We start from the raw sequence: 26370 nt of genomic DNA on the forward strand, positions 1-26370 counted from the left end.
ACTCCTTCAGAGGAATTGGGGAGTCCATGAATTAATGAGGCAAATCTATTTTGGCAGCAGTGAAATGCTGTAGCCTAGAAAAAAAATTAAGATAAAAAAAATCAAGTGGGCTTTGCTCTGATTAGGAAAAAATGCTACATGACATGTTAAAGCATAATAACATAATTATGTAAATATTTAGTTAGCTGATTAAAACAGTTTAATCTTGGAGTATGAGATGAGTGGCTTTTGATAGGAAAGCCTCTTAATTATTTGTTTTGAACAATATATTATGCAAATTGCTTTAAATGTAACAAGTAAGAGTCAGTACTAAAATGTGTAATAAATTATAGTAAAATAATGTACTGTACTGTATGTCAATCTCCAGTGACATGTCTATAAAATATATCTGAATGACTAATTACGTAACCAGCCATTTATGATTTAGCACAGTAAAAAATGTCTTAGCTCCTCATAAGCAGTTCCCTAAGGAGGCCATGTCTGCTATGTAATTTTTTTTCTCTAGTCTGGATTTTTTTTCACTTCACATTTCTACTTAGAGGTTTTTATATGAAAGAAAAAAGAAATAAAGATACAGAAATTGAACAAAAAAAAGTACACTATGTAACAAAGTTTTAGTTCTTAATTAATTTGTTTGTTTATTTGCTTATTTCCAGGTATTGAATGTGCTTTCCTCATATCTTACGTGTAAAATTTATAGAAACTGCATTTATTTTATTGTCAGGACTAGAGATGAGCGAACTTACAGTAAATTCGATTCATCACGAACTTCTCGGCTTGGCAGTTGATGACTTATCCTGCATAAATTAGTTCAGCTTTCAGGTGCTCCGGTGGGCTGGAAAAGGTGGATACAGTCCTAGGAGACTCTTTCCTAGGAATGTATCCACCTTTTCCAGCCCACCGGAGCACCTGAACTAGTTTACGCAGGATAAGTCATCAACTGCCGAGCCGAGAAGTCCGTGACAAATCGAATTTACTGTAAGTTCGCTCATCTCTAGTCAGAACAATGATATTCTGAAATTTTTTTTTTTTTTTACTTTTCAGAACATTCTCAATATGTTCAAATCCTAGTAGACAATAAGATGCTTCTGGGCCTGTCAGAAAGGTTTCTTGAGCTTTAACTCCTTGGGGACGGAGCCTATTATAACCCTAAGGACGGGAGCATTTTTTGCAATTCTGACCACTGTCACTTTAAGCATTAATAACTCTGGGATGCTTTTACTTTTCATTCTGATTCCGAGATAGTTTTTTCGTGACATATTCTACTTTATGTTAGGGGTAAATTTTTGTCGATACTTGCATTGTTTCTTGGTGAAAAATTCCAAAATTTGATGAAAAAATGGAAAATTTTGAATTTTTCCAACTTTGAAGCTCTCTGCTTGTAAGGAAAATAAACATTCTAAATAAATAATATTTTGATTCACATATACAACATGTCTACTTTATGTTTGCATCATAAAGTTGACATGTTTTACTTTTGGAAAACATCAGAGGGCTTAAAAGTTCAGAAGCAATTTTCCAATTTTTCACAAAATTTTCAAAATCAGAATTTTTTAGGGGCCAGTTCAGTTTTGAAGTGGATTTGAAGGGCCTTCATATTAGAAATACCCCATAAATTACCCCATTATAAAAACTGCACCCCTCAAAGTATTTAAAATGACATTCAGTAAGTTTGTTAACCCTTTAGGTGTTTCACAGGAATAGCAGCAAAGTGAAGGAGACAATTCAAAATCTTAATTTTTTACACTCGCATGTTCTTGTAGACCAGGTTTTTTAAATTTTACAAGGGGTAAAAGGAGAAAAAGCCCCCCAAAATTTGTAAGCCAATTTCTATCGAGTATGGAAATACCTCATATGTGTATGTCAAGTGTTTGGCGGGCGCAGTAGAGGGCTCAGAAGGGAAGGAGCGGCAATGGGATTTTGGAGAGTGAGTTTTGCTGAAATGGTTTTTGGGGGCATGTCGCATTTAGGAAGCCCCTATGGTGCCAGAACAGCAAAAAAAAAAAAAAAAACACATGGCATACTATTTTGGAAACTACACCCCTCAAGGCACGTAACAAGGGGTCCGGTGAGCCTTAACACCCCACAGGTGTTAGACGACTTTTTGTTATATTCGGATGTGTAAATGAAAAAGAAAAAATTTTCACTAAAGTGCAGGTTTTTCCCCCAAATTTACCATTTCTACAAAGGGTAATGGGAGAAAAATCCCCCCAAACTTTGTAACGCAATTTCTCCCGAGTACGGAGATACCCCATATGTGGCCCTAAACTGTTGCCTTGAAATACGACAGGGCTCTGAAGTGAGAGAGCGCCATGCGCATTTGAGGCCTAAATTAGGAATTTGCAGTAGGGGTGGACCCGGTTACAAGGATGGGGCTTGTCTCCACCAAAACCCTACAGCAGTGTCTCCCACAGGGTGCCTCCAGCTGTTGCAAGACTCCCAGCCTGTCAGGACAGTCTATGGCTGTCCGGCAACACTGGGAGTTGTGGTTTTGCCACAGCTGGAGGCGCCGTTTAGGAAACACTGCCGTATGAGACGTTTTTCATTTTTATTGGGGGGGGGGGGGCGACGTGTAAGGGGGTGTATGTGCAGTGTTTTACTTTTTATTATTTGTTAGTGTAGTGTAGCGTTTTTAGGGTACATTCACACAGGCAGGGGTTTACAGTAAGTTTCCTTGAAGGAAACCCACTGCAAACCCGCCCGTGTGAATGTACCCTGTACATTCACATGGGGGGGAGGGGGCGCCTCAAACCTTCAGCTGTGGCAAAATGACAACTCCCAGAATGCACTGACAGACCGTACATGCTGGGAGTTGTAGTTTTACAACAGCTGTAGGCACACTGGTGGGGAACCACTGAGTTAGAAAACAGACTCTAGCTCAGTGATTCCAACCCATGTGCCTCCAGCTATTGCAAGACTACAACTCCCAGCATGTACGGTCTGTCAGTGCACTCTGGGAGTTGTAGTTTTGCAACAGCTGGAGGCACACGGGTTGGAATCACTGAGTTAGGAAACAGACTCTAGCTCAGTGTTTCCCAACCAGTGTGCCTACAGCTGTTGCAAAACTACAATTCCCAGCATGCCCATACAGTCAGGGATGCTGGGCGTGTAGTTCTGCAATATCTGGCCCTTCAGATGTTGCAGAACTACAACTCCCAGCATGCCTGGACAGTCTGGGCATGCTAGGAGTTGTAGTTATGCAACAACTGGGGAAGAACAGTGGCCTCCAAACTATAGCCCTCCAGATGTTGCAAAACTACAACTCCAAGCATGCCCAGACTGTCCAGGCATGCTGGGAGTTGCAGTTCTGCAACATCTGAAGGGCCAGATATTGCAGAACTACACGCCAGCATCCCTGACTGTCTGGGCATGCTGGGAGTTGTAGTTTTGCAACATCTGGAGGGCTACAGTTTGGAGACCACCATATAGTGGTCTCCAAACTGTGCCACTTCAGATGTTGCAAAACTACAACTCCCAGCATGCCCAGGCAGTCAGTGCATGCTGGGAGTTGTAGTTTTGCAACATCTGGAGGACCACAGTTTAGAGACCACTACACAGTGGTCTCCAAACTGTGACCCTCCAGATGTTGCAAAACTACAACTCCCAGCATGTCCAGACAGCCTTTGGCTGTGTGGGCATGCTGGGAGTTGTAGTTTTGCAGCTTTTAGAAGGCCACAGTGAAGATCACTTACCGCGATCTTCACTGCAGCCTTCTCAGCCGCACTTTACGGCCGCCGCTCTTCCTCCTGCCGCCGCTTGTTCCTGCCGCCGCTGCTCCGGGATGCTGCCGCCTCCGTCGCCGATGCCGGTCCAGGTAAGCCGGGCCATGCTCCCCCCTCGCCGCCAGTGTTGCCCCCCGCTCTGTACCGACTTCGATCGGTGCGCAGAGCGGGGGGAAATGAACTGTAACCCCCCGCCCCCCTCCTGCCATTGGTGGTCAGCCTGACCGACCAACGGCAGGGGATTGGAGGGGGTGGCAACATTGCCACCTCGCTCCTATGCTTTAGGCTGGTCGGAGCTGTCTCTGACAGCTCCGATCAGTCTTATTTTCCGGGAGATTGGGTCACCAGTGACACGATTTGCCCGGATTGCGGCAAATCGCAGGTCTGAATTGACCTGCAATTTGCTGCGATCGCCGATATGGGGGGGTCTCAGGACCCCCCTAGGCATTGCCACGGGATGCCTGCTGATAGATATCAGCAGGCATCCCGGTCCGATCACCGCTCGGCGAGCGGCAGTGATCGGAAATACGGAGGGCGTATGGATACGCCCTCCGTCCTTAAGTGATGGGACGCGAGGGCGTATGCATACGCCCTTCGTCCCCAAGGAGTTAAAGAACTTGGATTGTTAATGCATAGCAGTATAAATACAGATTTTTTTTTTTTTTTTAACTGACCGTTTACAGTAATTTACAGTGCCTTACAAAATTATTGGACTTTTGGACTTGAACTTTTCTACATTTTGTGATGGCATAACTACAGATTTAAATTTATTTCATTGCAGTTTTATGTAATGGACCAGCATAACATAGTTCATCATTTGAAAGTTTGGGAAATATTACATGGATCTAATAAGTTATTATGTTGAGTCCATATGTATGGACTTTAGACCATTATGGTATGTTCACATGTAGATGATTTGCTGCATATATTTGTTGCATATTTTGTGCAGCTGATTGGATGGAGAGGGGGTGGGGGCTGGCATCAGGCACAGTAATGTGTATAAATTCAGATGGGACAGAGTGTGGCAGTATTATATTCAGGAGGGACTGTATGTGGCAGCAGCATTATTATCAGAGCATACAGTGTGTGGCAACATTATATTCAAGAGGCACAGAATGTGGCAGTATTATATTCAGGGGCCACAGTGTGTTGCAGTATTATATTCAGGGGCATAGTGTATGGCAGTATTATATTCAGAGAATACATCGTGTGGCAGTGTTATATTCAGGGGGCACAGTATGTGGCAGGTTTATGTTCAGAGGGTACAGTGTGTGGCAGCATTATATTCAGGGAATACAGTGTTTGGCAGTGTTTTATTATTTATCATTTTCATATAGAGGATGATTATCCACCGACAAAGTGAGGAGCCAATGCCATCTTGGTGTTAATTTCTACACAGAGAAGATTTAGCTGGAACAGTCACAATGGTTTGTACCAGCTGAGACTATAGAGAAGACGTCAAGAACTGTGAGTCACTGATATCATTGTGTATTCTCCTCACTATGTCCCATCAGAGCTGGAGTCACTTGTAAGATGGGTGAAACAACAACTCTCAGGATACCCTGACCACTACTTAGGTCAAGTTTGTTGCAGCTTTGGGCTAAAATAAAATAATAAAATACCGTACATTTTCTGAAAAACTCAAATTTTGCATTGACATAAGTGTTCGGACCCTTTTCTATATAACTTCAAATATCTATTGTTACGCCGAGCGCTCCGGGTCCCCGCTCCTCCCCGGAGCGCTCGCTTCACTCTCCCCGCTGCAGCGCTCCGGTCAGATCCACTGACCCGGGGCGCTGCGATTCCGCTGCCAGCCGGGATGCGATTCGCGATGCGGGTAGCGCCCGCTCGCGATGCGCACCCCGGCTCCCGTACCTGACTCGCTCTCCCTCGGTCCTGTCCCGGCGCGCGCGGCCCCGCTCCCTAGGGCGCGCGCGCGCCGGGTCTTTGCGATTTAAAGGGCCACTGCGCCGCTGATTGGCGCAGTGATTCCAATTAGTGTCTTCACCTGTGCACTTCCCTATATCACCTCACTTCCCCTGCACTTCCTTGCCGGATCTTGTTGCCATTGTGCCAGTGAAAGCGTTCCTTGTGTGTTCCTAGCCTGTGTTCCAGACCTCCTGCCGTTGCCCCTGACTACGATCCTTGCTGCCTGCCCCGACCTTCTGCTACGTCCGACCTTGCTTCTGTCTACTCCCTTGTACCGCGCCTATCTTCAGCAGCCAGAGAGGTTGAGCCGTTGCTAGTGGATACGACCTGGTCACTACCGCCGCAGCAAGACCATCCCGCTTTGCGGCGGGCTCTGGTGAAAACCAGTAGTGGCTTAGAACCGATCCACTAGCACGGTCCACGCCAATCCCTCTCTGGCACAGAGGATCCACTACCTGCCAGCCGGCATCGTGACAGTAGATCCGGCCATGGATCCCGCTGAAGTTCCTCTGCCAGTTGTCGCTGACCTTACCACGGTGGTCGCCCAGCAGTCACAACAGATAGCGCAACAAGGCCAACAGCTGTCTCAACTGACCGTTATGCTACAGCAGTTACTACCACAGCTTCAGCAGTCATCTCCTCCACCGGCTCCTGCACCTCCTCCGCAGCGAGTGGCCGCTCCTGGTCTACGCCTATCCTTGCCGGATAAATTTGATGGGGACTCTAAGTTTTGCCGTGGCTTTCTTTCCCAATGTTCCCTGCATCTGGAGATGATGTCGGACCTGTTTCCCACTGAAAGGTCTAAGGTGGCTTTCGTAGTCAGCCTTCTGTCTGGAAAAGCCCTGTCTTGGGCCACACCGCTCTGGGACCGCAATGACCCCGTCACTGCCTCTGTACACTCCTTCTTCTCGGAAATCCGAAGTGTCTTTGAGGAACCTGCCCGAGCCTCTTCTGCTGAGACTGCCCTGTTGAACCTGGTCCAGGGTAATTCTTCCGTTGGCGAGTATGCCGTACAATTCCGTACTCTTGCTTCAGAATTATCCTGGAATAATGAGGCCCTCTGCGCGACCTTTAAAAAAGGCCTATCCAGCAACATTAAAGATGTTCTGGCCGCACGAGAAATTCCTGCTAATCTACATGAACTTATTCACCTAGCCACTCGCATTGACATGCGTTTTTCCGAAAGGCGTCAGGAACTCCGCCAAGATATGGACTCTGTTCGCACGAGGCGTTTCTTCTCCTCGGCTCCTCTCTCCTCTGGTCCCCTGCAATCTGTTCCTGTGCCTCCCGCCGTGGAGGCTATGCAGGTCGACCGGTCTCGCCTGACACCTCAAGAGAGGACACGACGCCGTATGGAGAACCTCTGCCTGTACTGTGCTAGTACCGAACACTTCCTGAGGGATTGTCCTATCCGTCCTCCCCGCCTGGAAAGACGTACGCTGACTCCGCACAAAGGTGAGACAGTCCTTGATGTCTACTCTGCTTCTCCACGTCTTACTGTGCCTGTGCGGATGTCTGCCTCTGCCTTCTCCTTCTCTACTGTGGCCTTCTTGGACTCTGGATCTGCAGGAAATTTTATTTTGGCCTCTCTCGTCAACAAGTTCAACATCCCAGTGACCAGTCTCGCCAGACCCCTTTACATCAATTGTGTAAACAATGAAAGATTGGACTGTACCATACGTTTCCGCACGGAGCCCCTTCTTATGAGCATCGGATCTCATCACGAGAGGATTGAACTTTTGGTCCTCCCCAATTGCACCTCGGAAATTCTCCTTGGACTTCCCTGGCTTCAACTTCATTCCCCAACCCTGGATTGGTCCACTGGGGAGATCAAGAGTTGGGGGTCCTCTTGTTCCAAGAACTGTCTAAAACCGGTTCCCAGTAACCCTTGCCGTAACTCTGTGGTTCCTCCAGTAACCGGTCTCCCTAAGGCCTATATGGACTTCGCGGATGTTTTCTGCAAAAAACAAGCTGAGACTCTACCTCCTCACAGGCCTTATGATTGTCCTATCGACCTCCTCCCGGGCACTACTCCACCCCGGGGCAGAATTTATCCTCTCTCTGCCCCAGAGACTCTTGCCATGTCTGAATACGTCCAGGAGAATCTAAAAAAGGGCTTTATCCGTAAATCCTCCTCTCCTGCCGGAGCCGGATTTTTCTTTGTGTCCAAAAAAGATGGCTCCCTACATCCTTGCATTGACTACCGCGGTCTTAATAAAATCACGGTTAAGAACCGCTACCCCTTACCCCTCATCTCTGAACTCTTTGATCGCCTCCAAGGTGCCCACATCTTTACTAAATTGGACTTAAGAGGCGCCTATAACCTCATCCGCATCAGAGAGGGGGATGAGTGGAAAACGGCATTTAACACCAGAGATGGACACTTTGAGTATCTGGTCATGCCCTTTGGCCTGTGCAACGCCCCTGCCGTCTTCCAAGACTTTGTTAATGAAATTTTTCGTGATCTGTTATACTCCTGTGTTGTTGTATATCTGGACGATATCCTAATTTTTTCTGCCAATCTAGAAGAACACCGCCAGCATGTCCGTATGGTTCTTCAGAGACTTCGTGACAATCAACTCTATGCCAAAATTGAGAAATGTCTGTTTGAATGCCAATCTCTTCCTTTTCTAGGATATTTGGTCTCTGGCCAGGGACTACAGATGGATCCAGACAAACTCTCTGCCGTCTTAGATTGGCCACGCCCCTCCGGACTCCGTGCTATCCAACGCTTTTTGGGGTTCGCCAATTATTACAGGCAATTTATTCCACATTTTTCTACCGTTGTGGCTCCTATCGTGGCTTTAACCAAAAAAAATGCTGATCCCAAGTCTTGGCCTCCTCAAGCAGAAGACGCCTTTAAACGACTCAAGTCTGCCTTTTCTTCGGCTCCCGTGCTCTCCAGACCTGACCCTTCCAAACCCTTCCTATTGGAGGTTGATGCCTCCTCAGTGGGAGCTGGAGCTGTTCTTCTACAAAAAAATTCTTCCGGGCATGCTGTCACTTGTGGTTTTTTCTCTAGGACCTTCTCTCCAGCGGAGAGGAACTACTCCATCGGGGATCGAGAGCTTCTAGCCATTAAATTAGCACTTGAGGAATGGAGGCATCTGCTGGAGGGATCAAGTTTTCCTGTTATTATCTACACCGACCACAAGAACCTCTCCTACCTCCAGTCTGCCCAACGGCTGAATCCTCGCCAGGCCCGGTGGTCTCTGTTCTTTGCCCGATTTAATTTTGAGATTCACTTTCGTCCTGCCGATAAGAACATTAGGGCCGATGCTCTCTCTCGTTCCTCGGATGCCTCAGAAGTTGAACTCTCTCCGCAACACATCATTCCACCTGACTGCCTGATCTCCACTTCTCCTGCCTCCATCAGGCAAACTCCTCCAGGAAAGACCTTTGTTTCTCCACGCCGACGCCTCGGAATCCTCAAATGGGGTCACTCCTCCCATCTCGCAGGTCATGCGGGCATCAAGAAATCTGTGCAACTCATCTCCCGCTTCTATTGGTGGCCGACTCTGGAGACGGATGTTGTGGACTTTGTGCGAGCCTGCACTATCTGTGCCCGGGATAAGACTCCTCGCCAGAAGCCCGCTGGTTTTCTTCATCCCCTGCCTGTCCCCGAACAGCCTTGGTCTCTGATTGGTATGGATTTTATTACTGATTTACCCCCTTCCCGTGGCAACACTGTTATTTGGGTGGTCGTTGATCGATTCTCCAAAATGGCACATTTCATCCCTCTTCCTGGTCTTCCTTCTGCGCCTCAGTTGGCTAAACAATTTTTTGTACACATTTTTCGTCTTCACGGGTTGCCTACGCAGATTGTCTCGGATAGAGGCGTCCAATTCGTGTCTAAATTCTGGAGGGCTCTCTGTAAACAACTCAAGATTAAATTAAATTTTTCTTCTGCATATCATCCCCAGTCCAATGGACAAGTAGAAAGAATTAACCAGATCTTGGGTGATTATTTGCGACATTTTGTTTCCTCCCGCCAGGATGACTGGGCAGATCTCCTTCCATGGGCCGAATTCTCGTATAACTTCAGGGTCTCTGAATCTTCCTCCAAATCCCCATTTTTCGTGGTGTACGGCCGTCACCCTCTTCCCCCCCTCCCTACCCCCTTGCCCTCTGGTCTGCCCGCTGTGGATGAAATTTCTCGTGACCTTTCCATCATATGGAGAGAGACCCAAAATTCTCTCTTACAGGCTTCATCACGCATGAAGAAGTTCGCGGATAAGAAAAGAAGAGCTCCTCCCGTTTTTTCCCCTGGAGACAAGGTATGGCTCTCCGCTAAATATGTCCGCTTCCGTGTCCCTAGCTACAAGTTGGGACCACGCTATCTTGGTCCTTTCAAAATTTTGTGTCAAATTAATCCTGTCTCTTATAAACTTCTTCTTCCTCCTTCTCTTCGTATCCCTAATGCCTTTCACGTCTCTCTTCTCAAACCACTCATCCTCAACCGTTTTTCTCCCAAATCTGTTCCTCCCACTCCTGTTTCCGGCTCCTCGGACATCTTCTCTGTCAAAGAGATCTTAGCTTCCAAAAAGGTCAGAGGGAAAACTTTTTTTTTAGTGGACTGGGAGGGTTGTGGTCCTGAAGAGAGATCCTGGGAACCTGAGGACAACATCCTAGACAAAAGTCTGCTCCTCAGGTTCTCAGGCTCTAAGAAGAGGGGGAGACCCAAGGGGGGGGGTACTGTTACGCCGAGCGCTCCGGGTCCCCGCTCCTCCCCGGAGCGCTCGCTTCACTCTCCCCGCTGCAGCGCTCCGGTCAGATCCACTGACCCGGGGCGCTGCGATTCCGCTGCCAGCCGGGATGCGATTCGCGATGCGGGTAGCGCCCGCTCGCGATGCGCACCCCGGCTCCCGTACCTGACTCGCTCTCCCTCGGTCCTGTCCCGGCGCGCGCGGCCCCGCTCCCTAGGGCGCGCGCGCGCCGGGTCTTTGCGATTTAAAGGGCCACTGCGCCGCTGATTGGCGCAGTGATTCCAATTAGTGTCTTCACCTGTGCACTTCCCTATATCACCTCACTTCCCCTGCACTTCCTTGCCGGATCTTGTTGCCATTGTGCCAGTGAAAGCGTTCCTTGTGTGTTCCTAGCCTGTGTTCCAGACCTCCTGCCGTTGCCCCTGACTACGATCCTTGCTGCCTGCCCCGACCTTCTGCTACGTCCGACCTTGCTTCTGTCTACTCCCTTGTACCGCGCCTATCTTCAGCAGCCAGAGAGGTTGAGCCGTTGCTAGTGGATACGACCTGGTCACTACCGCCGCAGCAAGACCATCCCGCTTTGCGGCGGGCTCTGGTGAAAACCAGTAGTGGCTTAGAACCGATCCACTAGCACGGTCCACGCCAATCCCTCTCTGGCACAGAGGATCCACTACCTGCCAGCCGGCATCGTGACATCTATTATGAATATCTTTATCATCTTCTACACCTTGATTATTGCCATCTGAGGTCATTGGACATGATTTGGAAAAACACAGCCCTGTCTATATAAGGTCTCACTACTTACAATCTATATCATAGCAAAACACACACCATGAGGAGGGGGGCTGCCTGTAAAGTTCAGAGACAACATTGTGTGGAGCCACAGATCTGAAGATGGGTACAAAAAAAATTCTGCTGCATTGAAAATTTCCAATAGCACAGTGGCCTCTATAAATAAATGTAAAAGTATGGAACAACCAGGACTCTTACTTGAATAGGTAATCGGGAAGAGGGGCCTAAGTAAGAGAGCTGGCCAATAGTTACTCTGGCTGAGCTCCAAATATCTTAAGTGCAGCTTGCAAAAACTTTCAGGAAGTCAACATCACTGCAGCCTGTCAAACTGTGAAAAACAAGATTCTATGGTGAATCTTCTGATGAAACTGAAATCAGCCCAGCATCATCCCTATAGTGAAGCATTGGGTTGGCAGTATCATGCTGTGTGGTGGTTTTTATGCGGCCAACTGGAATTGTATTTATGGGGGTGTGTATATATGTATATATATATATATATATATATATATATATATAAAACATTGCCTAGAAACAGCACAGCTACAGGACCGCAGGCACATTAATGCATTTTATGTGGCAAATTGCAGTACTGTACAAGCTCTTCTATAACTGTTTGACCAGCACACAGTCCATAGACCAACCAAACACACTAAGGTTATGCTGCTGATGGTTTCCAAACTCTTTTATGTATAAATAACTAGTGGGAATACAGATATTGAGAGGTGCCAGGTATAGGGACTTAAGAGGTGTGGTGTAAACACATAGGGGGAGACTTATCAAAACCTGTGCAAAGGAAAAGTTGCCCAGTTGACCATAGCAACCAATCAGATCGCTTCTTTCATTTTGCACAGGCCTTGTTAAAAATGAAAGAAGCGAGCTGATTGGTTGCTATGGGCAACTGGGCAAATTTTCCTCTGGACAGGTTTTGATAAATCCCCCCCATAAAGTGGAAATTATTATGTGTTTGGGTGTATAAAGAAAAAAGGTGACACTATACAGCAAGGGCTAAAACCCTGAAATGTACTGCACGTAATTTGGTGTAAGTAATAGATGCTGTGTTGTGACTCAAAAATTGCCGCAAGCAGCATTCCAGGCTGGATGGATTTAACACATTTCTCAGGTAGCGGTTGCAGGGACTGCAAGCTGAGATGCAGCACAATTCAGTCCGAGAGACTCACTTTTAATTTTGGTTAGGGCTACAATTAGTCTAAAAGGGTGGGTGTGTGTGTGTCAAGAAAGTCCCTGCAAGCCTGGTGATAGTTTCCAGTTTTCCTTTATTTTTTTTATTTTTTTTCACATGTAAAATTGAAAAGTAGCAAATTTACATTTTGTTATCTCAGTATCCGCAGCCCAGAGTTCATCATTTTAGCTAACATTAAAAGATAACTTAAAATATTACAAAATGATTGAGCTCTTTAGTGTGAGAAGGTGAATGGGACACATTTCATTTTTGAGTATGATAAGTGGAAATGTATCCTCAACAATTAATTATTAAGAATACTGAAGTCACCTTCAAGTTCTACGATGTATATAAAAGCATTTAGGCTTTAACCTTATACTTCTATATGGGCAAAATGCCAATACTTTGTATCTTTTTTATCTATTGCAGCACTTTCTATTTGAAATAATAAAATTTACACTGCTATCCCTTAGCATTGTTTCAGATCTGACATTTTTGCAAAAACTGAATGGGGAGATTTATCAAGGGATTTAGAGCTCTTATTTTGCTTACAAAAGTCACACAAAAAGTTGCACGTGTGCCTAGTGCGACTTTTATGGGTACGTGTAGAGTTGCAAATAGCCCTACCAAAGCAACTTTCAGTTTTCACTTCGCAGTGGTCGGGAATTTATGAAGTGCGAATGTCGCACGTAAGCAAAAAAAAGTTGAAAACAACCTTCAAAAAGACGCAAGTCAAAGCCAGGTCAGACCTGGCTTACAAAAATGCCTTTTGACAGCATTTTAAAACATTCACACAAACGTTACAGTTGCTTTTTGTAAAGCTCCGCTCCCTAGCCACCCACCCGCAATCTACCACCCACCTGTTACCTGTTGCAGGACAACAACTCCCAGCATGTCCTCACTGTAAGGGCATGCTGGGAGTTTAGTCTTCCAACAGTAAGCAACAGGGGTGACGGGAAGAGCCGGTACCAACAGTCCCACAGCGTATTTAAATTAAAATTTACTTTACAGGCTTGGTAGTAGAAGCTATCTTATATATAGAGTCCATTACTAAGCTGGGACTTAGCATTTGCCCAAATTAAAGCTAGCGCTAACCCTCAATTATTACCCTGGTACCCACCGCCACAAGGGTTCTGGGAAGAGCTGGTAACAGGCCCAGAGCATCAAACAGTAACAGGCTGGCATTATTTAGACTGGGGAGGGCCAGCAACAATGGTCCTCATCCACCCTGGTAACGTCAGGCTGTTGCTACTTTGTTGGTATCTGGATGAGAATAAAAATACAAGGAACCACACACACTGTTATATATATATATATATATATATATATATATATATGCAATAAACATGTGGGTTTACCCATATTTTCATTCTCAGCCAGAAAGAAATCAAGCAGCAACAACCTGACATTACCAGGGTGGACAAGGTGTTAGTGGCCCTCCCCAGCATAAATAACTGGCCTGTTACCGCCTAGGCCCAGGAGCAACATTTTTGACAGTCTGGGCCTGTTGGTACCTGCTCTTCACGGCACCCCTATGGGGGTAGGTACAAGGGTAATAATTGAGGGTTAGCGCTAGCTGTAATTGGGCCTATTGGTAAGCCCCAGCTTGGCAATGGACTCCGTCAATAAGATAGCTTCCACTACTAAGCCTGTAAAGTAAATAAAAAAACACAACATGTTGTGGCCCCTGTGACAGTGGGAACAAGGATAATAATTAAGGGTTAGCACTAGCTGTAATTGGGGCTATTACTAAGCCCCAGCTTAGTAATGGACTCCATCAATAAGATAGCTTCCACTACTAAGCCTGTAAAATAAATAAATAAAAAAAACACAACAAGTTGTGGCCCCTGTGACGGTGGGCACAAGGGTAATAATTAAGGTTTAGCGCTAGCTGTAATTGAGGTTAACCCTAAGCCCCAGCTGAGTAATGGACTCTGTTTATAAGAAAGCTTCTACTGCTAAGCCTGTAAAGTATATTTTTTTAAAACACATCGTATTTTTAAAAAAATTTCTCCCAAAAAACACTCCCCTACAAGCACTCATTAACCATTTTATTAATAGTAAACAAAAAAAATGAGGGTCAATGATGTAGTCCACCGAATTCGAAGAAGTCCTCTGCATACATGGCTCTGAAATGAGAAGAAAAAAAACACGAAAAATAGGTTAGTACATTTAGGGGTTAAAAAGTGGTAAAAAGTATGTAATATGAAATAAATACATAAAAAATTACTTCAGAACTCGCTAACCAAAGCAACAATGATAAATGTCCCCTATATGTTTAATTTATCCATTTTGGCCATAATCATTGAGAAAGCTATAGATTTCATATATGTTTTACATAATGTATAGATAGTTTATCTGCTTTCGCAGTCGGGTCAGAATTACATTGTAATCTTCTTTAGTATTAAGGCAAACTGTAAATTATACAGCCTTAAATTTATTCTATTTCAGTAGCATGCATTTTAAGTGCTTTTGCTATATAAGTTGAAATAAATATACTTGGTAGCGCTATTGGCAATAAACAAGGAAATATTATAGCAAAATAATTTAATACCAATTTAATTACGTTTCTTGAAAACCCTTTTTTATGTGTATCATCTTCTGGTAATATTTTACTGAAGAATCTAAGATGAAGATATTCGGTACTTGAGTATATTTCTGTCAGGAACCACACAATCACAGGGAAGACAGTGCACTACAAGACTTTGTTAAAATAAATAACAAAATCCTGTGACTTGGTCACACAAGCAGCCAGGAGTCAGAAGTGGTTACTTAAATGGCTAAAGTAAGGATATCAGAAAGCAGCATAGTCAGAAGTCAGAATCAAGATCAGTGGACTTCAGCCAGGCCAGGGTCAAACATGGAATAACAAATAAGAAAAACATGAATGCAGATCAGAAACCAAGCAAAGGCAGAATTAGTCTGGACTGCTGCAGCTTAAATAGCCAGTGCCCAGCAGGGAAGTGGTTCACTGATTTGCCAGGGAAATAAGGAGCTGCTCATTACTGTCAGCTGAACTGTCTTGCTGAAAAGCAAGTAGTGTATTGGAGTTAGTGTGAGAACTCTTAGGCATATTAAGGTGACAATTTCTCGGGCATATTAAAAGGGAATATGTTGCACTGACAATACCTAACAGTACACTGATTTATGAAGCATGTTTGGCTGGCCAAACAGCATGTCTTTTGCACCAAAATATTGGCACATTTGTTATGCACCTCCAAAGTGAAATGTTTGCATTAAAAAGAATGGCAATGTTCATTCTACTCGTCATTTTTTTGGTGACTTGGCTTCCAGTCATATTATTAAAGCAAAGGTGACACTTTTTTGGATCAAAGAAGGGCGCACAAACAGTCTGCTTGAAGTTGTCCAAAATATCATCACTTTACATTTGTAAATTAAAGTGTTTTTTATGTTTAACAAATATATTTCTTTTGGGCTATCTTTTATGTGTATTTTTGTAGTACATTACAAATTAGGCTGATTTGTAAAGGGTGGCAACACCTGAAACACACGACTGTGTTCACACTACTTGTGTTTCTGACTTTTATCTTGAATAAACAAGATTTCTGCATTGCAATTGTTCTGCGCTGGATTTTCTCCCCTTCACTTGGGATTTGGTGGTGCCCAACACCTTCCGTGCTACAGATATAAATGCTTACAAATTAAGTACAATGTAATGTTTAATTTTTTTTTGTTAAACATAGCACAGCTTAGGTTTACATAAACCTGGTTGTTCATCTGGTACTGTACATCCCTTTGGTGATGATTCATGTCATGGTAGAATACTATATGTAAAAACGTTGTCATCATTAGTGATGAGCGGCATTGGCCATATTCGAATTCGGGATATTTCGCAAACATATAGACGAATATTCGTCCTATATTCGTTATATTCGCATATGTGAATATTCACATATTTGCGTATTCCAGGAAGAAAACAGTGAGGGGGTGGGCAACTTTACTATTGGTTGCTAGGGATGTTGTCGATAACCTCTGACAAGTGTATTTGCATCATTCTAATTGGCCCATGAGTGAAAAGAAGGAATATGCGAATATTCACATATGCATGAATATTCGCAATTTCCAATATATTGCGAATTTATTCACAATATTCGCAAATTTGCGATATTCATGATAAAAATTCGAAATGCGAATATTCGCACCCAACACTAGTCATCATGTACTCCAACATAAAGATGCTGCTGCCTCTTACAACGAAAGTGCTGGCAGAGACAGTCGAGTGTTGACTCAGTGGGAAGCGGAGAGTGGACCCATGTTCGGCAGGTGTTTGGTGCTGGAATACCATGGCAAGCTGGATGTGTAGCTTACCCCTATAAAAATCCAATTTATCTTCTTTCTCAAAAGGTGAAAAAAAAAGAGTGTTGCCATCCAGTACTTATCTCTTTTTTTCAAGACCACAATATGCCTGTCACTGATCAAACAAGAAAGTGTACAGCCTGCCATACCTGCCAGCTTTTCCAAGGGTCTGGCTTGTTCAACCTTCGTTCCCTACTGCCAAGGTTGGTGATCATGGTCCTTGTCATCATCATCATCATCATCACTGCCACCTTGTGTACGTTCTTCTTCCGCATTCCCTTTGACAGATTCCATCTCCAAATCCTCCTCAGGTCCCACTTCCTCATCCTCCACGTCCAACTCCTCCTTAAGAAGAACATCCATACTGCTGCCAGCCAGATGTGAACCTTCCTTCTTCTTTCCATACTCAATCATCACAGTGAGCATTTGTACCAGAAGGAATATCAGCGACATAACATCTGATTAGCTTCCAATGCAAAAGCTGACAGTCACACTGGCTCCAAAAACTGTCAATCTGCTGCCTTAGTCAATCTGACACCGCTTTGCGCTACTGGTACAGGAAGTCCAACATGTGTAATGTTCAGTTCCACCGTGTTGGAACTTTGCAAATAAAGCAGTGTTGAGAAAGACTATTTTGGTGCTATTGGTCTAGGAGGACATGTTTAACCCCTCAAAGACATTGTATGTAAAAGTACATCCTGGTGCAATTCTGACCTGCTCTGTGACCTGGTGGCCTGTTTGAAGGAGTGAGGAGGCTACAATCTGTGCACTTTTTTTTGGAGGGTGGGAGGTTTTGTTTTGTTTGTTTTTTCTTTCTGCGCTTTTTTTTTTTGAGGTTTGTGCTGTTGTACTGTAAATGCACCACACTAAACTACACCTACACTACACACAAATTAAGTAAGTGAAAACATTTACACACACTTACAACTAAGTGCACATACAGCTGAAAGCGGCACTCACTCACCAGGTCCCCTCTCTGGTGCCCAGGACCTCTGCCTGTGGCAGACTTATACTTTGGTAGCCTGCTTCTCCACCAGGGTGTGCACCACAGCGGGTGCCAGGTTCGCCAACCTGTAGGTACACCACTACTCATAATAGAGCAGTTGTAAGCATACTTATTTTGTATATAAAAAAATGACATGTCCATTTTACCGTAAAGTGCACTGCGAAAGGCAAAATCTTCAAAAAAATTTAAAATTTCGAGTTTTTTAAATTTTCTGTAGCAAATATTCATTTTTGTCAAAACGCCATATATTTTATGTTAAAATGGAAGGTGTCATTACAAAGTTCAATTGGTCACTGAGCCCTCATATGGCTCTGTGGATGGAAAATTAAAAGAATTATGTCTCTTAAAAACAAAAACGTAAAAAATAAAAATTGGCTGTGTCCTCAAACCAAAACTCTTTATGCCCTTAAAGGGGTACTCCGCCCTAGACATCTTATCCCCTATCCAAAGGATAGGGGATAAGATGTCATATCACCGGGGTCCCGCTTCTGGGGACCCCTGGGATCTACCATGCAGCACCCACCCTTAGCGGCTTCTGGAGCCGCTGGAGGTCCTCAGGCTTAGTCCATCTCGACCACGAGGATGGAGCATAGTGACATCATGGCTCCTCCCCCGTGTGACGTCACGCTCCGCCCCCTCAATGTAAGCCTATTGGAGGGGTGTGGAAGCTGTTACTATGCTCCGTCCCCGTGATCGCCAGTAATCAGACCTGGAGCGAACACGCTCTGGGGACTGATTCTAACGGGTGTGGCGTGGAAGATCACCAGCTGCAGGACCTCTGCGATCAGACATCTTATCCTTTGGATAGGGGATAAGATGTCGGAGTACCCCTTTAAGGGAATAAATTATTTGTAGGCCATAAAAAAAATTATTAACTTAAAAAATAGGCAGCTATATTTAGACAAACAAAATAGTAACTTATCTCTAAAGTGATGGCTCGAAATGCTTCTCTTTGGTGAGGAGTGTGATGTAAGCTGGTATTGATAATGTTGCTACTCACAACCGCTTTTCTGTATTTGCATTGGTCAGTCTGTAAGAAGCTTGCCCCTGTAGTTAGTTTGCCCTTATCACCTGTTTGTAGCTTTCCCCCTCTAGGTAGGACCCCCTTGAAGATAGCTTTCCACTGTAAGAGAAAGTCCTACATACAGGGGGTGGAAAAACTACCTAAAGGGAGGGTCCTGCCTATAGGGGGCAAGCTACATACAGGGGAGTCCTACCTACATGGGGAAAACTACATACAGGAGTAACTTACCTTCAGGGTGTTCCTATATACAGGGGACAAACAACCTTCAGGGGGTCCTGTTTGAAATCAGGGCACATTTACATACATCATGAGACTAACAACTTTGCAAAATATAAAATAAATCCTCTATTCTGAATGTATTCATTGCTCATCCCCAAATGACAAGCTCCAGTGTTGCAGCAATATAGTTAAATAAAAATGCAAATGTAATGTAAGTCAACTTCCAGTGACGAGGGGTCAACACAAGTAGCAGCCGACACTTAACCCTTCTGTGTATGGTGTGTGTACAGGAAAATACTGTGCAAGTGTGACTCTAGGCTCCACCAACAGCCAGTATCTTCTTGTGGTCTATATTTACTGACTGTGCATACAGGTCAAGCAAGGTAAATTGACTGTTCCTGTATCCAAGGGTGGTTTGGACTGTCATTTTTGTGAGAAGAAGCGCCTGGCAAAGTCCTGTTTTTCTGGATTTTATCCGCCTGATGTCTACCAAGCAGGGTTTTAGACAATGTGCCCTTTCTCAAACCATTATGGCCAAAATGTAACCTGCACTGTATAGAGTCACTGAGTATGTTAAAAAAAAAAAAAAAAAAAAAAAGATATTGTATTTAATTTCTTAATCTAGTGCAGTGTTTAAAGGGGTACTCCAGTGGGAAAAAAAATTCAAATTGTTCATCTGGTGCCAAAAAGTTGAACAGATTTGTAAGTTATTTCTGTTATTTCTGCTCTCTGTTGACACCTTTGTCTGTGTCAGGAACTGACACGGACAGAGGTGTCAGCAGAGAGTACTGTGGTAAGGCAGAAAATAACTATTCAGCTTCTTATGGAACATACGGCAGCTGATAAGTACTGGAAGGATTAAGATGTCAAATATAAGTAATTTCCAATTCTGTTTAACTTTTTGATGCCAGTTGATTTAAAAAAAAATGTTTTTCACTGGAGTACCCCTTTAATCGTAAAATGACCTTATGGGCTACTGGTAGTGTTGCAAGGGGTCTGATGGTGTTCCCCTTAATGCCCCCCACACAGTATTGCTACCCTCTTAGTGATCCCACTTAATAATGATGCTACTTACACTCATTAGTCTGTATTGGGGCCCCCACAGTGATGTTACCCCTTTAGTGTTCCCAACATAGGTGTGGCCACTTAAACTCACTAGACCTATTAAAAAATAAACTAAGCTGATGACATCACTACATTATGTCAAACTGTGCAGGAATCCCATTTCGGCTTCTCATAGACTACAGGACCTGAAGTAAATAGTGGAGCAGTAAGGGAACAGCTTCCTCCTTTGCAATAATATTAAATGTTATCTTATCTAAATGTTCTTAGAATACATATGAAGTTGAAGGGGGTGATCACCTCAGTGATATGCTCTTTTATTTATCATTTGTTGGCAGATACCAATATTAATCATGAATCTGAAGTTCTCAGATCAATGTCAAATCAATATGTATAATATTTGTGCATAATGTAAAGTGTATAAATACAATATAATGCTTTTTTGAGTGGAACATTTAATCATTTTACATGATGTGTCCTTACTGTTTCCTCTGTGTCTGGCACATAATTTAGGAACCTTTTCAAAAATAGATATTTTAATTATCACATTTTATTTGTGTTTAATGAATCTTTTGCAGCCTGTTAGCAGCATGTATAATCTAATTTATTACATTTCATAAAAAAATATGCTTTGAGGTTTGATTGTGACAATAGCAGTTAATGTAACTATTAAAACACACATCAAACATTTATCATGCTGATTTTTTTCAAGAATTGTGGGTAACTTGTCAAATGAGAAAAACATAGAGGTTTGCTCCTGCTCTGGACAGTTTCTGACATGGACAGAGATGGCAGCAAGGAACATTGTGATTGACTAGAAAGAACTACATAACTTCCTCCAGGGTACACAGCAGCTGAAAAGTACACTGTATGCATTAATAACTCTGAGATGCTTTTACTTCTCATATTGTTTCCGAGATCGTTTTATCATAATATATTCTTTGTGCATAATTCCAAAATTTCATGAAAATCTTGCATTTTTCTAACTTTGAAACTCTCTGCTTGTAAGGAAAATGAACATGCCAAATAAATGATGTATTGATTCACATATACAATATGGCTACTTCATGTCTGCATCATGAAGTTGACATGTTTTAACTTTTTTAAACATTAGAGGGCTTCAAAGTATTGCAGCAATTTTCCAAATTTTCCCGAAAAATTTGAAATCTGAATTTTTCAGGGACCAATTAAGTTTGAAGTGGATTCGAGGGGATTTTCTGTAAGAAATCTTCCATAAATGACCCATTATAGAAACTGCACCCCTCAAAGTATTAAAATGACATTCAGAAAGTTTGTTAACCCTTTAGGTGTTTCACAGTATTAGCAGCAAAGTAGAGGAGAACACTCAAAATCTCAGTTTTTTACACTAACATGTTCTTGTAGACCCATATTTTTTACATTTTTACAAGTGGTAAAAGGAGAAAAAGCCCCCCAAAATTTGTAATCCAATTTCTCTCGAGTAAGGAAATACCTCATATGTGCACTAGAGGGCTCAGAAGGGAAGGAGTGACAATGGGATTTTGGAGAGACAATTTAGGTGAAATGGTTTTTGGAGGGTATGTCGCATTTAGGAAGCCCCCATGGTGCCAGAACAGCAAAAAAAAGACCCCGCATGACACACTATTTGGGAAGCTAAACTCCTCAAGGAACATAACAAGGGGTACAATGAACCTTAAAACCCCACAGATGTTTGACGAATTTTCGTTAAGGTTGGACGTAAAAATGAAAATGTTTTCACTAAAATTAAAATTAACTTTTAATTTTCACTAATGGTAATAGGAGAAAAAGCCCCCCGAAGTTTGTAACCGCATTTTAGATGTACGGAAAATACCCCAGGTGGACGTAAAGTGCTCTGCGGGCTACAATGCTCAGAAGAGAAGGAGCAAAATTCGGTTTTTGGAGAGAGAATTTGACTGGAATTGAAGGCCGTGTGCATTTACAAAGCCCCAATGCTTCCAGAACATTGGATGCCCCACATGTGACCCTATTTTTCAAACTACACCCCTCACAGAATGTAACAAGGTGTGCAGTGAGCATTTAAACACCACTAGCATTTGACACATTTTTGGTCAGACTCCTGTGTGGTGTAAATGCTCACTGCACCCCTTATAACATTCCTTGAGGGGTGGAGTTTCAAAATGGGGTCACATGTAGGTGTTTTTTTTTTCAGCCACCCCTGTGCAAATCACCAATTTAGGCCTTAAATGTACATGGTGCTCTCTCACGCGCAGATCGCTTTGCGTCCACTTATGGGGTATTTCCGTACTCGGGAGAGATTGTGTTACAAATTTTGGGGGTCTTTTTCTCCTTTTACCTCTTGTGAAAATGAAAAGTATGGGGCAACACCAGCATGTTAGTTTAAAAACTAATTTTTTTTACACTACCATGCTTGAGTAGCCCTCAACTTTTCCTTTTCATACGGGGTAAAAGTAGAAAAATCCCCCCAAAATTTGTATGGAAATACCCCATATGTGGCCCTAAACCGTTGCCTTAAAATACGGCAGGGCTCCGGAATGAGAGAGTGTCATGCGCATTTGAGGCCAAATTAGGGATTTCTATAAGGGAGGACTCGGGTTACAATTGCATCCTCCATCAAAAATACCTTACGGCAGTGTTTCCCAAACAGGGTACCTCGGCCTGTTGCTGCAACACTGCCGTACGATCCATTTAAAATTTTTATGGAGGGGAGGGTAACTGTGTAACAGTGTGTATATATGAGTTTTACTCTCTATTTTGTGTAGTATAGTGCAGTGTTTTTAGGGTACATGCACAAGGTCGGGTTTACAGCGAGTTTCCCACTGGGAGTTTGAGCTGTGGTGGAAAATTTGCTGCAGCTGAAATTCTTACCTTTATTAAATTCAATTCATAAAAGTGAAGACAGCAGTCTCAAAACCTGGACAAAAATGAGGGCCTCAGTGATTCGGCCAGGCAACCAAACAGAGAGCTTTTATAGTAAAAAGTTATATCTGGGAGCACATATCTGATCTCATTGTTAGTGCCCCTTTGGGGGGGGGGGGTAGTAATTGTATACCACTACTAGTAGCCCCACAGTAATATCACTATCATTAAGGTGCTACCCAACCCTATATCAATTACTACATACATAAATTCAGAGTGCAAATATTATCGCTACTCAATTATAAGGTGCATATCTAAGGAGTGCAAATTCCGTTACTCAATAGTAAAGTGCATAATGTAGTAATAAAGTAGAAAAAGATTACGAAACGGCATTGGGGTACAGAGCAGCGAAAAATGGGTAAGCACTAGACACTTTGGGGGATACTTATCAAAGGATTTAGACTGGTTTTTCCTGTCTAAATTTGTTGCACAGAAAGTCGCAGTCTAAATATGTGCTTTTGCTTTAGAGGATTTTTAGAACATGATGCATTCTAGTCTATTTTAGACAGAAAAATGCATTGGTGCTAAATTTATCGAAAGCGACTTTCCAGCGTCAAGTTGCATCGGCTGAAAGTATGCTGAAATGTCAGACCATGCTGGAGCAGGGTTAAATACAGTCCAAAGCATAGATCCCGAAGTCTGTGCACAGAATTTATCAAGAGCTGTGCGCCTTTTGATAAATTAGGCGCACAATAGACCAGCCTAACCCTCTGTAGTTTGGTATGATGTGGGACATAGACAGCTTTGATAAATCTCTCCCTTTATTACTACATTATGCACTATTACTATTACTGTGGGGCTCCTAGTAGTGGTATACAATTACACCCCCCCCCCCCAAAAAAAAAAAAAAAAAAAAAAGGTGCACTAACAATGAGATCAGATAAGTGCTCCCAGATATAACTTTTTACTATACAAGCTCTCTGTTTGGTTGCCGAATCACTGAGGCCCTCATTTATGTCCAGGTTATGAGACTGCTGTCTTCACTTTTATTAATTTAATTTAATAAAGGTAATATTTTAATCTAAGCAGAATTTTGTGAACTCCTTTCCTCCATGTGTTATACTCAATGTCGATTTTTTTCCGCCATATTCTAGGATCTAAACAGACATCATGTAGCTATGAATGCCATATACAAATATAGGTGTCAATTGGGATTCTTTTTGCTTGTTTTGCAGCTGCAACTCACAGCAGGAAACTCACTGTAAACCCCTGCCCGTGTGCATCTACCTTGTATTTTAAATTTTTTTTTGGAGGGGAGGGGGGGGGGGGCAAATCTCCAGCCATTGCTAAACTACAACTCCCAGGATGCATTTACACACTGTACATGCTGGGAGTTGTAGTTTTTGATACAGCTGGAGGCACACTAGTGGGGAAACATTGAGTTAGATAACAGACAAACTCAGTGTTTCCCCATGGATGTGCATCCAGCTGTTGCAAAACTACAACTCCCAGCATGCACGGTTTGTCAGTGCATGCTGAGAGTTGTAGTTTTGCAACATCTGGAGTGGCACAGTTTGGAGACCACTATGTAGTGGTCTCCAAACTGTGGCTGTTCAGAAGTTGCAAAGCTACAACCCCCAGCATCCCAAGAGAGCCCAGGCATGCTAGGAGTTGTAGTTCTGCAACATCTGGAGGACCAGAAAAAGAATTTAAGATACATGGAGATAAAATATAAGTGGCAAGTAAATGACAATCTAGATGTGCTTTAAAAGCATCAGTTCCCTTTTTAGTAGCACTTAATTAGACCTTGCTTATCTGGAAAAAAAAACAAAAACTAAAGGTTAGTATGAAACACAATAAATAATAATTTTTTTTGCAATCAAATTTTTACACTCAAGAAGAAGTGGACAACGAATTTTCCACATCCAGGTTTTGCATCACAACACCAGACAATCAGTATCACCTGTACAACGATCCAGTAAACAATTTGTATGTTACAATGAGAACTATCCAATTACAGGGCTGCTGCAGGTATAAATAGTACCTCTCCACAACCAGTCAGCCATTGCTATTGAAAAAGAGGTAGATGAGTACCTCGAAACGCGTCTAGCCTCTATCAGCTGTACCCCAGTATTGGCAAACCCGACGGTCTTTACCATCATTCACCGGATCGCAAGAAATTTACCGAAGCACACTTCCGGGTTGTACGCATCCCACCTGCCAGTGGACGTCTCCCCGGCGAAAACCTTTTTCCGGTAACCAGGCCCCAGGACATTGCTGGTAAGAGGCACAGTGTGCCAAATCCACTCAAAACTTTCCCTGTGCCGCTGGGGTAGAGTAGTCCACATTTGAGGGGCCTCCAGAGCTGCAGAGCGCTGCCTCATGCACCCACAGGATTACAATGAAGAGACTTTCTATATCCCACTCACCAATCTCTATCCCTGTGCCGCCAGGGTAGAGTGGGATACACACAAGGAAACCCCAGCGCCGCAGAGCTCATTGATTTTAACCGCTTACCAACACGCTGCCGCATGCAGTATCCAGACCAGAAACGAGCTACACAGAGACATTGCTACTCAGACTATTTGTAATCAACCATACAAGGCACTATCTCCGTGCATACATCTATAAGTGATACAGACTATTTGCCACACTGGGATACCAGCACTTTTTTACCCTGTATATTATATGTCTATTTTATTTATTCAATTGTATGAATATTTTATACATTCAATACCTTGCTTATCGTGGTGAGACCGATTTAAGGGCCCTACAAAGGACACCACAAGCACTATCATTGCAATAATAAATTGTTTTAAATTAATTCACTGGATCTACATAATTTTTTTGATATATTTTATATACACCCATTTATTGGTGACAATCAAGCCCAGACTTGAGGAAAGTGTACCCCCACTTTATAAATAATTATTTTTAATAGCTTACATATTTATGAAAAATGTTTTGCATTATCTAAATTTGATATCATGGGGTGATTAAAACTTGAAAGTTAGCTTTAAAATAAGAACTTATTTTCATTCTGACCCATCTTTCTGTCATTTTCTCAAGTAAGTAGTAACCTTCATTAGGTGGCATGTCATTTTCTTAAAGGGGCTATCCACCATAAGGTGATTTTAGTACTTACCTGGCAGACAGTAATGGACATGTTTAGGAAGGATCTGTGCTTGTCTTGGGGATAAATAGCTATGTTGTGAGATTGCCATAACACTGTGGCTAGCTGTTTGTGAACTGGTATTTCCTGTTTGAATTTTCTTTTTTTGACTAAAAATCACATAATTCCATTTTCCTATCTCCCACACATCAGCCACCTCACCCATTGAAACATAAATGAGCTGCATCCATTCAAAAGACCTGTGGTTTTCAATCAGGGTACATACAGCTGTTGCATTAGTTGCATATTGATCTCTCTCCCACCAAGCGATCCCTCCACCCATTGAAGCAGACAGGATCCCTGTCCTCAGCTGACTAGTGAGTCAGGTCTCGGGCCACATTGCAAGCTGGGAAAAATCTGAGACAACAGTCATTTTCTATGCTGCAAAAAATAAATATTGGGG

This window comes from Hyla sarda, chromosome 5 (genome assembly GCF_029499605.1).
Source record: "Hyla sarda isolate aHylSar1 chromosome 5, aHylSar1.hap1, whole genome shotgun sequence".
Classification (NCBI taxonomy): Eukaryota; Metazoa; Chordata; class Amphibia; order Anura; family Hylidae; genus Hyla; species Hyla sarda.